Source organism: Lepisosteus platostomus, chromosome 7, assembly GCF_059453375.1.
Source record: "Lepisosteus platostomus isolate fLepPlt1 chromosome 7, fLepPlt1.hap1, whole genome shotgun sequence".
In the NCBI taxonomy this organism is placed as follows: Eukaryota; Metazoa; Chordata; class Actinopteri; order Semionotiformes; family Lepisosteidae; genus Lepisosteus; species Lepisosteus platostomus.
This window is the reverse complement of record NC_142617.1, coordinates 28974582-28989872: the sequence shown is the minus strand read 5'-3', so window position 1 is coordinate 28989872 and position 15291 is coordinate 28974582. Positions and strand designations below refer to the sequence as shown.

Genomic DNA, 15291 nt, shown 5'->3' with positions numbered 1-15291 from the left:
TTGAGATACGCGATTCCATATTATATTCCCTTTTAATCAAATTCTAAAAGTATGCTTGTTGACTCCGGTATCACGTTAGTTAAAGACTTCGAAGCTTACAATGTTTAGGGAGAAATGGAATACTGGTGTGTATTTTTTTCTTTAAAGTACCGAGACCAGCCATATACTGTATGTTTATGTTAAGATTTCCCTTCAGTGGTAAAATTAGATATGAATATTCAATACTTAAACGGGCACAGTTAAGACATTAAATATACATATACATATTGTATACAGTACAGTTTGCATACGGTAATATGTTTATGTTACGCAATTAAAAAATAAATAAATAAAACTGAAAGGTCCAGCACCAGCTGGATTCGAACACACAACCTGCCAGTTGGTAATCACGTACCTAGACCAATAGGCTACAAGACAGCACACATGAACAGGCAGGCGAAACAGCCCTACACAGCCCTGCCGCAGTACATGGATATAATCATACCGTTATTAAATTCTTGAGATACGCGATTCTATATTATATTCCCTTTTAATCAAATTCTAAAAGTATGCTTGTTGACTCCGGTATCACGTTAGTTAAAGACTTCGAAGCTTACAATGTTTAGGGAGAAATGGAATACTGGTGTGTATTTTTTTCTTTTCATGATAGGTGTTGCATTTTAATCATTTTCGTAGTTAGAAATTATGAAACGCCCTGTTAAAAGCAAGGAAGTTTTTATGCCCGTTGAAGTAAAACAAAATGCCTGACAAAGTATGGCTTGGACAGATTCCAAGTGCTTGTACAAATGTGCTAAAGAAATTTTACTTTGAGTATACAGCTTGTCCAAAGTCATCCATTATTAATACTATTAGTAATATCTTCAGTAAAGGCTTTGATGCATAAATATTTCTGATAAAGGTAGGTTGTGTACTTTTGTCCAACTGAGCAATCTTGCTTTCATAAAATATACCAACATTTTAATGACTGATGATTAACATGCTGTAATACACAGTTCAAAATTAAAGGCTCAAATGGTGTACATCAGAGGTTAAGCTCCCCCTGGCGGTTTTACAAGGCGACGCCGGATAGTTAGTCACGTGACACACGTGAACTGCGTGATACCCCGGTGGGCGTGTCGCGGTATGCCGCGAAATACCTCACCCATCTGTAGGAATGAAATTGATATCAACTGGTGATAAGGTAACAATTGAATTCTCGAGCTGTAATGCAGAAGGTTGAATACTCTTCCAATCTGTGGGGATTCAGATCTCCTGCGGACACAAAGAAACAGTGGCAAGGTGTTGCTGTGTCCAATCGGCGTTCTCTGGCCCAGTGCCAAGCAGTGCTGGTTTGATGAGAGAGAAGGATAAGGATTTCTGTTGCTACGTGCTGCTGATGCTCTAGCAGTGGGCTCTCTGAAGACCGGCTAGTTAGTGTTGGCTGAAACTAACGAGTTTGTATACATGAGAAAAGTGACCGCGGGTCCAAGCAGATCACACTCTTTAGATGGGAAGAAGACCGGTTCGTTCCTGATGTAGCGCTAGTCCTGAATCCTGAGATTCAGCTGTCCACACCTCTGGCCGTAATTCATTTGTTGATCAGGTGAGCGTTCACGGTGGGTTCACGAGGCTTGCTGCTGGGCTAACCTTGGGTGGATCCTTAGGTTACGCGCTGGCGATCTCCGTTCTCAACTCTTAGAACAAAGGAAAGTCCTGGCACTCGGACACACTGGCCGTTACATGATTATCTGAGCTGAGTCTGAGAAATGTTAAGGAAGAACACCGGAGGAGCCCTGTGCTGCCTGTTTTACCTGGAGGAACTACGGTCATTCATTGATTGAAAGTTTCGTGGGCATTCAAGACCCACGTGGGGTTACTCTGCCCTACCAGTTCTTGATTGGCTGATGATGAGTAACAATGCACTCTGACCTTAGGGTTGTAAACATCTGTGGGATGAGGCTCTCCCTTGGAATCTTGGTGAAAGGCACCAGAGATGACCATTTATTAGGGTGGCTGATTAATCTCAGCTTTGGGAATTGTTCCTTATCAGGACACTCTATCAGCTAGAAAAACACCTTAAATGTGAACCAAATGCAATGGCCTCTCTGTATCCAGCACCACTGACATGAGAGACAGAGGGACTGGCAAGGGAGCAGCAAACTTAATTCCTATATTTTAATAAGCCTTGCTGCTACAACTATTACTGATCAAGGCTATGGTGGCACTGTTACAAAAGTAGGCAATGTTTCTTTTCACGTGACAAACAGACAAGCTAACAAGTCACTCTTGGTTACGTTTTCTAAAAAAAAAAAGACGCGCAGTGAATTTGCAGAGAAAATTTCCAGTAACATTCAGTTTTCTATATATATAAAAAAATTCAGTTTTCTATATATGTTACTGAAAGTGACGATAATGCCCAAGAGAAAACAGGGAACTTTACTTGCTAATTTTGGGTTCACAAAACAACCAAAACTGGGCAATCTGACTGTTGCTGCTAGCAGTTGCTTGTCAGACAGTTTAGCTGCTGACCCACTGCCTCGCCTATCCCACCGAATACATCCACCAACAGTGCTAGCTCCCCAGAGGAAGAGGCTTATCCCTCTGTGACCCCAGTCGTCACGATCTACTGGATAACCGGACCGGCCAGCAGTGGACAGAGTTGAAAAAACGTAACCCGTGGCTTTTCGTTAAGAATGGAAACTTGGGATGCACAGTATGCAGAGATGCAAAGAGTCTTCTGCTGTCAGAAAAAGCACTTGGCATGCATTTATCTGAGGAATGGATTAATGGAGATGTTAGTAGCCCTTTGCAGAACATGCTGCGGAAAGAAATATGTAAACACCGTGATAGCTTACCACATAGAAGGGCCATTGATATTGAAGAGACTAAGCAAATTCTCCTAAACAAGGTACTTGAAATAAATGCTAATTTAATTCAAGAAACCACAGTTTCATTTAGATCTGCCTATATGGTGTCCTAGGAAAGACGCTTATAAAAAGTTCACTCCTTTAATAATGTTACAGGAGCTTAATGGTGCCAAAGTAGGCACTGTACATAAGTCGGACCACCCGTGTGCTGAAATTATAGGTCATATTGCAAAGCAAATGCGGAACAAGCTTGTGTCGGGTATAAAAAAACTTAAATCACGAATTAGCCTCACTATTGATGAAAGCACAGTTCACGGGCGTATCTCATCTAATACATGAGATACAATGTGAGTGGGAAAGGGGAACATGGAAAATGTATTTTTTGACATCATAGAGCTGACTGATGGCTCATATGCAGATTCAATTTACAGTTTACAGAGAGGGAGCCTTAGTAACGTGGGTTAAATGATGAGTTTTTGAAGAAATATCTTATTAGCATAGCCACTGCATAGCATAGCAGTGCTTACTGGCAAATCTTCTGGACTGATTGCTAGGCTAAAACGTGACTTTCTTAAGGTGCATTCCATACACTGTCCTGGCACATCACCTTGAACTGGCAGTCCAAGACAAGTGTCTGGGTGTAACCATTTCAAATTCTTTATCACAAAACTATATTCACTTTATCACCAATCAACTAAGAACACTCCAATGCTCAAGAAAGCACCCGCAGATCTAAATGTGCAGATTTTGAAAATTGGCCAGATTTGTAATATTAGACTGGTGGCAGGCAGTTTTAATAGCTGTAAAAGCAGTATGGAAAGATTTCCCTGCATTAGCACACCATTTTAAAATAGCAAGCGAGGATCCATCATGCAGTGTCACTGAGAGACAGAAATACAAGGGACTACACAAACACCTCACTAACTCCTCATTTGTTGCTGATTTGGCATCTAATAAAGAAATTCTCCATGAGCTGCAGGGCCTCCAAAAACAAGACACATCTCTGGTGGACTCCAGTTGCCACATTCAGCAGACCGTTGATATCTTGACAGCCATGAAAGACATCGGCAGTAAATCCGCAGTGATGGCCGAACAGCGTTTGTCACTGGGCATGTTTAAAAATGTTGAAATCTCAGAGGGTACAGGAAAGATAAACCGGCTCCAGTTCTATCAGTCTGTGATCAATAAATAGCATTACAAAGTGACTCCTTGAATCTGAATTAGTCCAGATGCTGAAACCGCTGGATAAATGATTCTGGCCACAGGATTGGATGTCTTAATTCTTTACGGGGAAAGCGAAGTTTGTGCACTTGCTAAAGCACTGGGTGAACCTGTCAGAGAGGCAGTGGAGGAATTCCGCGACTAGAAATTACAAGGCAAAACATCAGGAAAGATGTTGGGAAAACTTTCCACAGCAGGCCAGACATACCTCGCCACCTCAGCTGATTGCGAGCGGGGGTTCTCTGCCCTGAATGACACTAATAGAAAATCGGAAGCCTCTCACTTCTTTTTGTTAATCTGAATGGACCTCCTTTGGAGAGATTCGATCCTATGCCTTTTCTATCATCTTGGATTAAAGCAGGCCACTGCTTGTCCATTTCATGGACAGCTGACCTCTGTGGTCACTTTTTAAGGTAAGGGTAATTCCTGTTAAATTATAAATATATAATCCAATGCTCACTTTGTATGTGTTAGTTAACTGGCCTTTCACACGTGATGTGCCCCTCCACCTCCCCTCCAACCAGGGGTGAGCTCCCCCTAATGCCAAGATATAATTTGCACCCTGCATGAAATACATTTATTAATACTTAAATTGTGCATATAAAACATATAACCGTCTGCCTGGATACAGATGACAGATCTTACTGTGAGGGTTACCAGATACAAGATATATATGATCATGAAGAGATACAAAACAAGGAATATGCATTCATTATACTGTTCAGCTATACCGTTTTGTTAATCATGAATATGAATTCTACCTTAGCTACTCATAAGTAAATGCATTACTCATACAAATTAAATTGATATCAACCCTTGTACAGATACAATTGAATTCTTGATCGGCAATTTAGAATATTGGGTTACTTATCCAGATATGGATTGGTATTTCCCGGGGCAGGGGAACAAAAGACCAGCTGGCAGTCTCTGTTACAGCAACATCCAATCGGTGCGATGCTGGCTCTGGTGCCCAACCAGTCCTGGTGCAGTTCCGAGTTGCAGAAAGAAGGAAGGAGAGAGAGACTCTGTCTGCAATGCACGGGACAGTTGTTGCTCTCCCAGGGACCTAATAGTAGTCTGGCTGACTAGTAAAAAGTCTCTATGCAGAGAGGGTGACCACGGGTCAGAGCAAGTCACCCTTTAGGGTGGAAGAAACGTGGTTTGCTTCTGGCATAGCGCTCCTGCTGAATAAAACTTATTCAGATTGTCGGCAAGAGTCCAAGGGTATACTTCAGTGATCAAGCAAAGCGTCCACGTTGGCTTTTGCTAGCATTTCATGAAACCTTTAAGGGTGTGTGGGAATTGACAGAGAATGTTCTGAGCTCTGCAGTCTCTCCCAACTAGAATAAAGATGGGAGATGATTGGTTGAAAGTTTAGCGGCATTTGAGACCCATGTGGTTCAGCAGGTTCCTGATTGGTTGGTCAGCTGTAGCAAAAAGTAACATTTACCTTTTGACCCTAGGACCATAAACCAGGTGTTTGTAAGGTCCGAATGGGCCTGAGCAGACATCCTGGTGCTAGGAGTAGCCTGTCCATTATAGTCAGGCATGGCTGTGCAAATCCCCATTTGGGAGCAGCTCCTTATCGGAAAGAAAAACACTTTAATTTAGAAACTACATGAATAGCTTCTCTGTGGCTGCACCACAGAGATTAAGAAGAGAGATGGGGGCCTCATTTAGAAAAGCACAGCAACACTTAATTCTGTCTTATTAATAAGCATTGCCGCTATATTCCAATCCATTAATGTAACACTAACCATATTTCAGCCATCAGGGTCATATCCAATGACGTACATTTGCTTTTAATGCTACACTTTTCTTTACCAAGAACATTTTTTAATTGTTTCTCAAAGTATCACAAATGCAAGTGATCTTCAATATCAGTATTTTCTGACAAAGCAACAAATTAATGATGTACAATATATCATAAAGGTCTAAGCTGGCTACAGGGATCAGATCTAGAGTTCCGTTTTAGATCAATGCCTTTCTAACATCACCTACAAATAGACAAGTAATATGTAATCACCGAGAGGCCTCTGCTTTGTATAACATGTTTGCTGCAGTATTATTACTCTCAGGTCAGCCCTCAGTCAGGTTACAAAGATGTGATCTCTGCAAAAAATCCTTTTGTGTCCTGTTTCAATTGACTTGGATGTGTGCCTCCACAGTAGAGGAGGAGTGGCTAAGCTTCTGTGGGTAAGACTACACTATTTAAGATATAGCCAGTACAGCCAGATTCTACAGTTTCTAGACAGTAAAGTCTCTATGACCTGCTGCTGAAAACGCATTCTCCTTTCTGTTTTGCCTTCGTTGTTTTGGGGATGGCATCTGTAAATGACAGTGGAGGTAAGATTTTTTCTTGTTAATCTTAAATAATGTAAATAATTATAATTAAAAACAAAATTAATTACACAAAATGCAGTGTTAATGTAGTCATCAGATTTTCAGTTAGTCTTAGTCAAGTCAACTAAAATGTCTATTAGACATAGTCACTTTGTAGTCACCTGCTAGTCAACTTAATTTGGACTATAATCAGTCTTACTTTTAGTCAACTAAAATAAATCATTTTAGTAAAGAAGTTTAAATTATTTGTATAGTAAAAAGTATAAAGGTATAATAAAATGTATTTCTAAGAAAATATTTTACACATCTGGTAAGATTCTGTTAAAAGTCTTTGCACAATCTAAAGTGTATTGATCTCCAGAAAGGTTAATTATCAAATGCAATAAATAAGTGCTCAATAAACAGTTAATTATAAATATTCTTATACAGAGACATCATATGAATATTGGCTAATAAGAAAATCTATTTTGTCACTGTTCATAATAATTCTGCACTTTTATATAAGTTTCTTTGTAAAGTTATTTTTCTAAAGAGACATTTTTCTATTTTAATACATGTATTCAGTGGAGGCTCCTGCCAATATTGAATTTGCAATAACTATAGGGGAATTACTGCATGAGTTACTTAAAAATAGTGGGAAGCTCTTGAATAACACTGGGGGACAATGGAAATTTGATTTATATCCCTTTATATATTACTGATGATTAAATAAATTAAAATTAAATCATAGAGGGAAGCTTAACCTCTTAATGGCTTCTTAAGGTCCTGTGGTATCCTTCAAGTATGGGATATTACAAGGAAAGTACTCAAGAGTAAGGGTATGGACCATGTAATCCACAAATACCTGGCAATCCCCTTTGCCAGGCCACCAACTGGGCCCATGAGGTTCTCACCACCAGCACCACCTGTGCCTTGGCGGGGAATAAGAGATGCCACCCAACAGCCACCCATGTAAGAAACCACAGCTGACCAGTCACGTGCACACACCCAGGATGTGCATGTAGTCTTGTGTATCAGTGATGAGCATGTAGATGTGCCTGGCAATTTGGCAATTCACTGGTGATAAGATTTACTGTGGAGATATTTAGAATATTTTTTATTTAATTGGTATTGCAAACTGGAAAGCTGCTTAAGCAATTTAGAAATAGCTTTGTGTATCAATATGCAAATAAAAGATATTAGGATGATAGCTAAAGAGTGTTAAACTTTTTTGCGAAAAGACATTAATCTTATTGTGCAAATGCAGGGCAACCAAAATCTTGGAAAGGGGCCCCTCCACATTTACACTAGTATTATTAGCTCCTAACACAACCTTATTTTACTATTTAGAACAAGACATAAGTTACAAACAAGAACAAGAAACACACATTTTACAAGGATAACATATTTTAACATTTAAAGTCATGAATAGGAACATTCTCTCATCCTAGTGTTAATCTCGCATCAGCAAGGTCTGCTTATTGGCACGCCCATCTCCATTTGGTGGTTTGAACCAAATCTTTGAGCTGATGTTGCCATTAAATGCAACCGAGAATACTCCAACCGTCAAGTCGCTCAGCCTGTCATTGGAGTTGGGGGGGGAAGGAGAGCAAAGTAATGTAGCCAATTCATAGAGGGGGATTATTAGGAGGCATAGGAAATTTGGCCAGGACACCAGGGTTACACCCCAACTCTTTTCGAGAAACACACTGGGATTTTTAATGACCACAGAGAGTCAGGACCTCGGTTTGACATCTCATCTGAAAGATGGCACTAGTTTACAGCATAGTGTCCCCATCACTATACTGGGGCATTAGGACCCACGTGGACCACAGGGGGAGCTCCCCCTGCTGGCCTCACTAACACCTCTTCCAGCAGCAACCTTAGTTTTTCCCAGAAGGTCTCCCATCCAGGTACTGACCAGGCTCACACCTGCTTATCTTTAGTGGGCTGCCAATTGTAAGTTGCAGGGTGACATGGCTGCTGGCTATGTATAGGAACATTAATAACATTAAATAATGACAAACAGGCTCTCTGTTACATAATAAGTATAGAAATCATAACTTACAAATTACTGCAATGTAACCTTTCAAGAAAGGAATTGTAGAAATAAATATGTAATTTAGTAAGAAATAAGTACACTAAATAACAAGGGAAATGAGATCAGTAAGTCAGAGCAGATGAGAAAATGTGATTAAAAAACGTTTCAAGATATCAATTTGCCTAGATCTCGGGAGGCAAAATCACATTTTCCTACGATAGCAGTCAGCCCACTGCATGATTGATGCTCATAATGGCCAGTCCGCTGGGACGGTCTGAGACGGACCACAGCTGACTTCAGGTATGTATTAATCAACTTGAGCTCTGAAGAGCTCCTCTCTGCTCCAGTCACTGTCACTGGGAAAGTGACTACAACCTGAAGGGCTAGAGGTTGGGTTGCAAAACTTCCATTTAATGAAATGCAAATCCAGAGGAAAACAATGTGTTTTAGTGCATTGCTTTAATGTAGTCTTTTGTATTGCACATTCACTATCACACATTTGGTTGGTTGGGCAGTGTTCATTTTTAACAGGCGACCCACACGGCATTTATACAATTGCAGGAAACATGATAACTTCTAGTAAAACACCTCCATTAATCTATATATCTAGTTTGAAAATGTGGCTTATTTATTGTTCACTAGTTACATGGATCTGACAGTCTCACAACCAAATGAAACACAAATGCATTATTAATGTGACTTGATTTTGTGTACCTCTGTTTGAGACTGCTTATCCTGCTCTTCTTTTCTGCTTCAGAAACATATTGATTACAATTGGTCTGTTTTTGATCTGGTTTTCATTAGGATAATCCACAGTAGCAACAGAAAGAGATGCTTTATTGATTTTTTTGCTCACACTTTAGTGATTAAAAAAAGGGGTTGTGCATGGAGGGGGCCCCCTGGCAGCCTTGCTGCCCTAGGCAATGGTCTAATTCGCCTATGGTAGGGGCAGGCCCTGTATAAATGATCTCTGTGAAAATATAATTGTAGGCACTTTCTGTTCATCATTAACTCAAACTGGCTAATTAAATTATAAATGGAAGGGAATCTGCACATCAAAAATATTGCTGATGAAACCGTAAACACAGGGAACAGAAGTGTATTTGTTGCCTGCTGTTCATTAAGCTTTCTGAGAATGGAAGAATATCTGTAAAACTGAATCGGCAAGAAATACATTGTTCACTAGAAAAAATGGTATAACAGTATCTATAGAAACTATAACTTAAAGTATATAAGCAATAGAAACTAACTTAAAGTAATGGCAGACTTCTGGTATAGACTAGCAATCAAAATGCAATTGCCATCACACCAAAGTGTCTATTTCTTGTTGAACTCTGTACCCTGGGTTATGCAACATATCATGTAGAAAAATCCTGCCTTTGACCCAGAAATCATCCATATTCTAGTAAGTATAATAATATGTTGAATTATTATAGAGGACAGTTTTATAAGGGAAAATCAGTAATTCTGAAAGTTAATGGGGAATTTTTGTTACAAAAATATTAAAATGCCCAATTGAAATCACTTCTGATCAAAAGTCATACTTTACTTCCTCTACTAGACCTGAATATTGTGCAATGTTTTATTAGTTTTCCAGTTCAATCACCTATTTATAGATACCCACAACTGTATAAGTGTTTTCCTAATATTACGTACAGATGCAGACATTCAAAATGCACGGTACAACCCTGTACTGCACAAAATTATCTACAGTTTACAGCATTGTTCCGCAGTACATGATTGGCTGGCCAAAATGACCGACAGGGGCACTCATGGTGCATTGGTTGTTAGTGAAACGATTGAATCATTTAATCTCTTTACTGTGCATGTTTTAATCCATTTAATATTAAATATTAATATGGAATTTTACAAAGGGAAATTTTAGGAGCTGAGCATAAAAAGAAGAGGAGCATAATGCGTCTTATGATCATAAACAATATTAATTTAGGAACATAAACATATTATGTAAACTATGGCTTGTATTGGTAATTTAAATAAAAAAATACACACCAGCATTCCACTTTCTTCCAAAACATTTTAAGCTTCAAAGCCTTTTATTTGGTTACATACTGTGGTTATTTTGGAAAAGTTTTTTTTTTTTTCCATGCTCCTTCTGACTAGTTTATATACATAAAAAGATATAATGTTTTAACCTTTGCTTGGAATATTTGCGATCGTTATTGCTGTAAAAAATTTTTAGAATTTGATTAATAGGGAATACAATATGGAATCGCGTACCTAAATACATTAATAATGATATCATTATATTCATATAGCTCAAATTCTCACAGTAGTACACTTTCTTTGAAAACATTTGCATTAATTTGACTCATTCACCACATACGTGATTGCCTGCCCTTTTCAGCTACAACTTAAGCTGTTAAAGAGAATGTTGGTGTAATGGCTTAGACGTGTGCTTTGCATGTTGGAGGTTGGGGGTTTGAACCCAGTTATCGCCATGAGTTTTCTTTTAACAAATAAACATTTCTTTGAAAAACTAAAATAGCAAATATTATGGACACTTTATTGACATTTTTGATATTTCTAAATATCACAATGTGTTCGAAGCTAAGTGATTTATTAATGACAATGAATAATTTCAAACTGCTACTGTACTGACACTTCAGTATAGCTTGTGGGAAACACATTTATTTGTCCTGCGGAAATCATAACAATGACTCCGTATTGCTAATCATGCATACCCTACTGAAAGAAGGACATTTAATTCGACACATGATAGTTTTGTGTTTAAGCATTTCTTATGCTTATGCAGGAAATCTTTAAGTTAAACAAGGGAGGGGGGATGGTTATTTTTTTACAATTGCAGTAACTGGAGAACAACCTATCAACATGATGAGCAAATGTTTTATTTATTTTTTAAATGAAATCAAAAGATACAATCACATGTTCCTGCCTAACTCAAACATTGTGACTTTAAAAGCTGTAAAAATGGTTTAGATTGAATTTCATAGAAGTTCTACTGATTTAATATGTCATGATAGTAATATTAATATGGAGTCGAGTAACTAAGCAGCTTAACTATTTTGGAAACATATTCACAATATGAAATGCAAGACAGAACAAAAACATCTGTGAAATCACATTCCCGATTGTCCCCCACTGCACTCAACAATCTTAGGAAGAACATGAAACAGCCTGTTAATATAATTTTTGCAACTTTGTTCTGTCAGCTCTTCCTCCCAGAACTTGTAAATCACTTTGATGAGTTCTTGCTTTGTGCTAGGTTTTGCTGTTTCTGAATATAATCATTCAGGGAATGCATATTGTGATTAAAATACTGAAAATTGACACAAGAGGCCACAATAAAACAGAACCTGTTCATTTGCATTGATGGGTTGCTTTGTGCTTACTGTCTGCTGCTGAGGCTGGGAGAGAAAATCATGCCCTGCTTTTTAAAAGAATTGCATTAACTTGTTATTGCATCTATTTCCTGGTGTATTGTGTTAATTTTCAGTATTTTATATTAAAGAAACATTTCCCAACATAAAAAAAACTTACTTGCTTTATACTGTTATACTATACAGTGTATTTAAACACTATATGGTCACTACACTGCCCACTAAACCTCTTTCACACAATTTCAAATGGGCAAGGTCATGTAGCTGATTCACAACTGGATACAATTTTATCTGGCAAAAATTCAGCTATTTGTCAACATATTTACAAAAACTATCCAGTGCTCACTCAATGTTCACACTCCCAGTAAAAGAAAAAAAACGTTTCCCACATTGTCACGGTGCGCCAGGAGGGAAGGAAAAGAGCTTGCAGTCATTTTTTTCACTGACAGACAAACTTGATTAAAACTCATTTAAAAGGGTCTTGTGTTAACACAAACTCTGCTTAACAGAGCCATTTGTAAGAGCAAACTGACTTTCTGCTGTCTAGACAATTTTTTACGCCTTTTAAAGTCATGCAATTTTTGAGTTAGGCAGGAACATGTCATTGTATCTTATTTTTTTATTTCATTTTTAAAAATAAATATAAGGCAACCGGCAATCAAATGTCCTGTTTTATCTTAACACTCGTTTTTTCATACTGTAGTTTTAAAACTTGAACAAAGACTTATGCAAACAGCGTGATGTTGTATAGTTTTAAGCCACTACACTATAGCTTGTGGGAAATACATTTATTTGTAAATTTGTTATTTGTAAATACATTAACTTAACTCGTTACAAACTCCAAGTTAAAAGGAACGTCAAAATATTTCCAAAATAATCACAAGTGAACAAGTTGATGGATTCGATAATAATAGAGAAATCATAATAATAATCATGCAATCCAACTGAAAGAAGGACACTTAAGTCAACATGAAAAGACTATGTAAATCAGTTAAAAACACCCTTTATACATAAAGAGTCTTTGAGTCTTTGTGTAAGCTTAATTAAACATTTGAAACACTTTAATTTTGTAAACGTAACATGCATTCCATACAAGAATACAATCATGTTTTCTACAGGTGTTAAGCAGATTAGCAGATTGCTGACAAAATAGTGCACCGTCCACTAACCATCAACCACTGCCCAGTGATATAACTTTAATACAAACAAGATCTAGTACCTGGTGCAGTTTAAAAAAAAATGAATTAATCGAATCCCAGGTGTGAGTTCATAAAGCCAGAATTATGTACTATCCCTACATATGCGAAATACCTGAGCATCTACTATAAAGGTTTCAGTGCTTTGTTTGTGTATATTACAATCGCAGTGGGGGCAGGGTGTGTGGGGAAATGTTTCGACTGCAATTGAATTGGGGATCTGTATTCTTCACACCTGAAACATTGTTTTCTCTAAAAGTGTTTTCTTCCCTCTTCAGCTGATCTTTTGCTGCCTACACATGCTTAAATAGCTCTCTACATAAATTCCTGACTGAGAAGTCTTTAGAGAACTTTACATTTTTATTTTCAACAAATTGTAAATATGACATTTACATTGGCATTTTTATCAATTTTTCACTTTAGCATATGAAGTGTTAACTATCTGGCCACTGCAAGCCACTGCAGCACCCACAAATAAATAAAAAATAAACTTTTTTTTCTCCTGATGGTAACTGTAACAAATTGTCACGTTTCACATCCTTGCGAAACAATCATGATGTTCTCAGCCAATCTAAGGTTTGATGTTTTATTTTCAAACCGTGATCTTGACAGGCAGGTGTGAAGTTCAGTTAACAGCTTCAGACTTAAAAGGTTATTGATAATATCCTCAGTGTTGCATTAACATTGGAATGTTCTTACAAGTATAAAAAGAGGCGGTACACAACGTGTCTCCTCTATAACTTCAGTTTACAGAGAACTTCCATCAGAGCCACACAACATTGTCCAATAATACTCTTCTTGTGTCTAATTTCTAGTTAAGCAGGATTTGCGCAATAAGCACATTGTTTAATGGGGATGGCATTACCCACGTCTATATCACTGTACAACATAGGTTTGAGTTGAAGTGTCTGTTAATAAAACAGAGCGCCTTCCAATACATAAAACTACTGCATGAATTCTTTATCCGTTTCAGCTAAATGAGGGGAATTAAATCAGTCAGAATCTTGGAGTTCCAATTGTAAAAATAACCCTTTTCTCTCCTTTGTTGAACTTAAAGAATTTAAGATAAGAAATCCTCAATCAATACCATCACTTAATTTATCCAGATACACAAACTTATGCCAGAACCAACAACAATCTATAATAGTAGACTATTTTTATGTATTCACTATATAAGAAACAAACTGAAAGTAATACTCTGATCATGCTTTGAACCATTGGGTGCAGTGTTTTGTCCATTACCACTACAAGGACAATAAAAGTTTTTTAAAAACAAACTGATGTCAAAATTTTACCAAAATGTCCACCTGTGATATTTTACCTGCTTAGTTACCCGATTCCATATTCATATAACTATCAAGTGATGTTAAGTCACAACAACATTTATCTTTTTACAATAACAGCAAGTGGTGTTCTTACTACATATTCTTAGAAAATAATAAAACGTTATAACTTTTTATGATGTACACAATGTAAGCTTAATAATGTTAGAACAAGCACGTTAGAACCAGAGCCCACTATGTTACCACGTTAAAGACTTTGGTGCATAAAATATTTATGAATAATTAAAGTATTTATGATGAAGGTGGAAGGTTGTGTACTTTTGCTCAACTGAGCAATCTTGCTTTTATAAAATATACCCAATTTTTAATGTTTAATTATTAACATGCTGTAATACACAGTTTAAAATGATTAAAAGTCTGAAGAGTATACAACTTAAATTCTTAATTGGAAAAAGGTTGTCCCTCAGCAGTGACCGGGATTCGAAACCACGCATTTCCTGGCAACAGCTCAAATGCAGTACATGACACAACAAGCTTTATTAGCTCCACCTACTGGTTTTACAAGGTGCTTCTGGATACTATTATTATACTTCAATTAAAATGCAATATGATGCGTCACGCCTACTGCGTTTTAACGCGGCGTACTCTGCGTATTTTTAAATGGCTAGATCTGTATGTGCATTTTTCCTTTCAATTTACATTGATCTAGAGTAAAGAGAATTAGCTTTGTGAAAGTCCAAAATATATCAAAATTTGTATTCTTTGGCTCTTTGTAAGGCTAGAATATAATTTTCCTAGACTGGATGTATAAATGTGGTTTTTATTTTAATCCCACAGCATTTGCTATATACCAATGTACCAATTCATTGTTTTTTTTTATTGCTCCCCCACATTAAATTGACAAGGTCAATGTTTATTCACCTTGATTATACAAATAGATCTGTAATAGCAACAGACCTAAAACTGATTAGGGTGTATACTACTCAGAGTGGGTTTACTTTCATGAACCCACTCAGAGTTATA

General features: G+C 37.4%; 1 pseudogene; it reads left to right on the top strand.

Annotated features, from left to right (window-relative positions):
- Positions 1–6388: 6388 nt before the first annotated feature.
- Positions 6389–15291, top strand: part of LOC148658496 (fatty acyl-CoA hydrolase precursor, medium chain-like) — a 69755-nt pseudogene continuing 60852 nt past the window's right edge.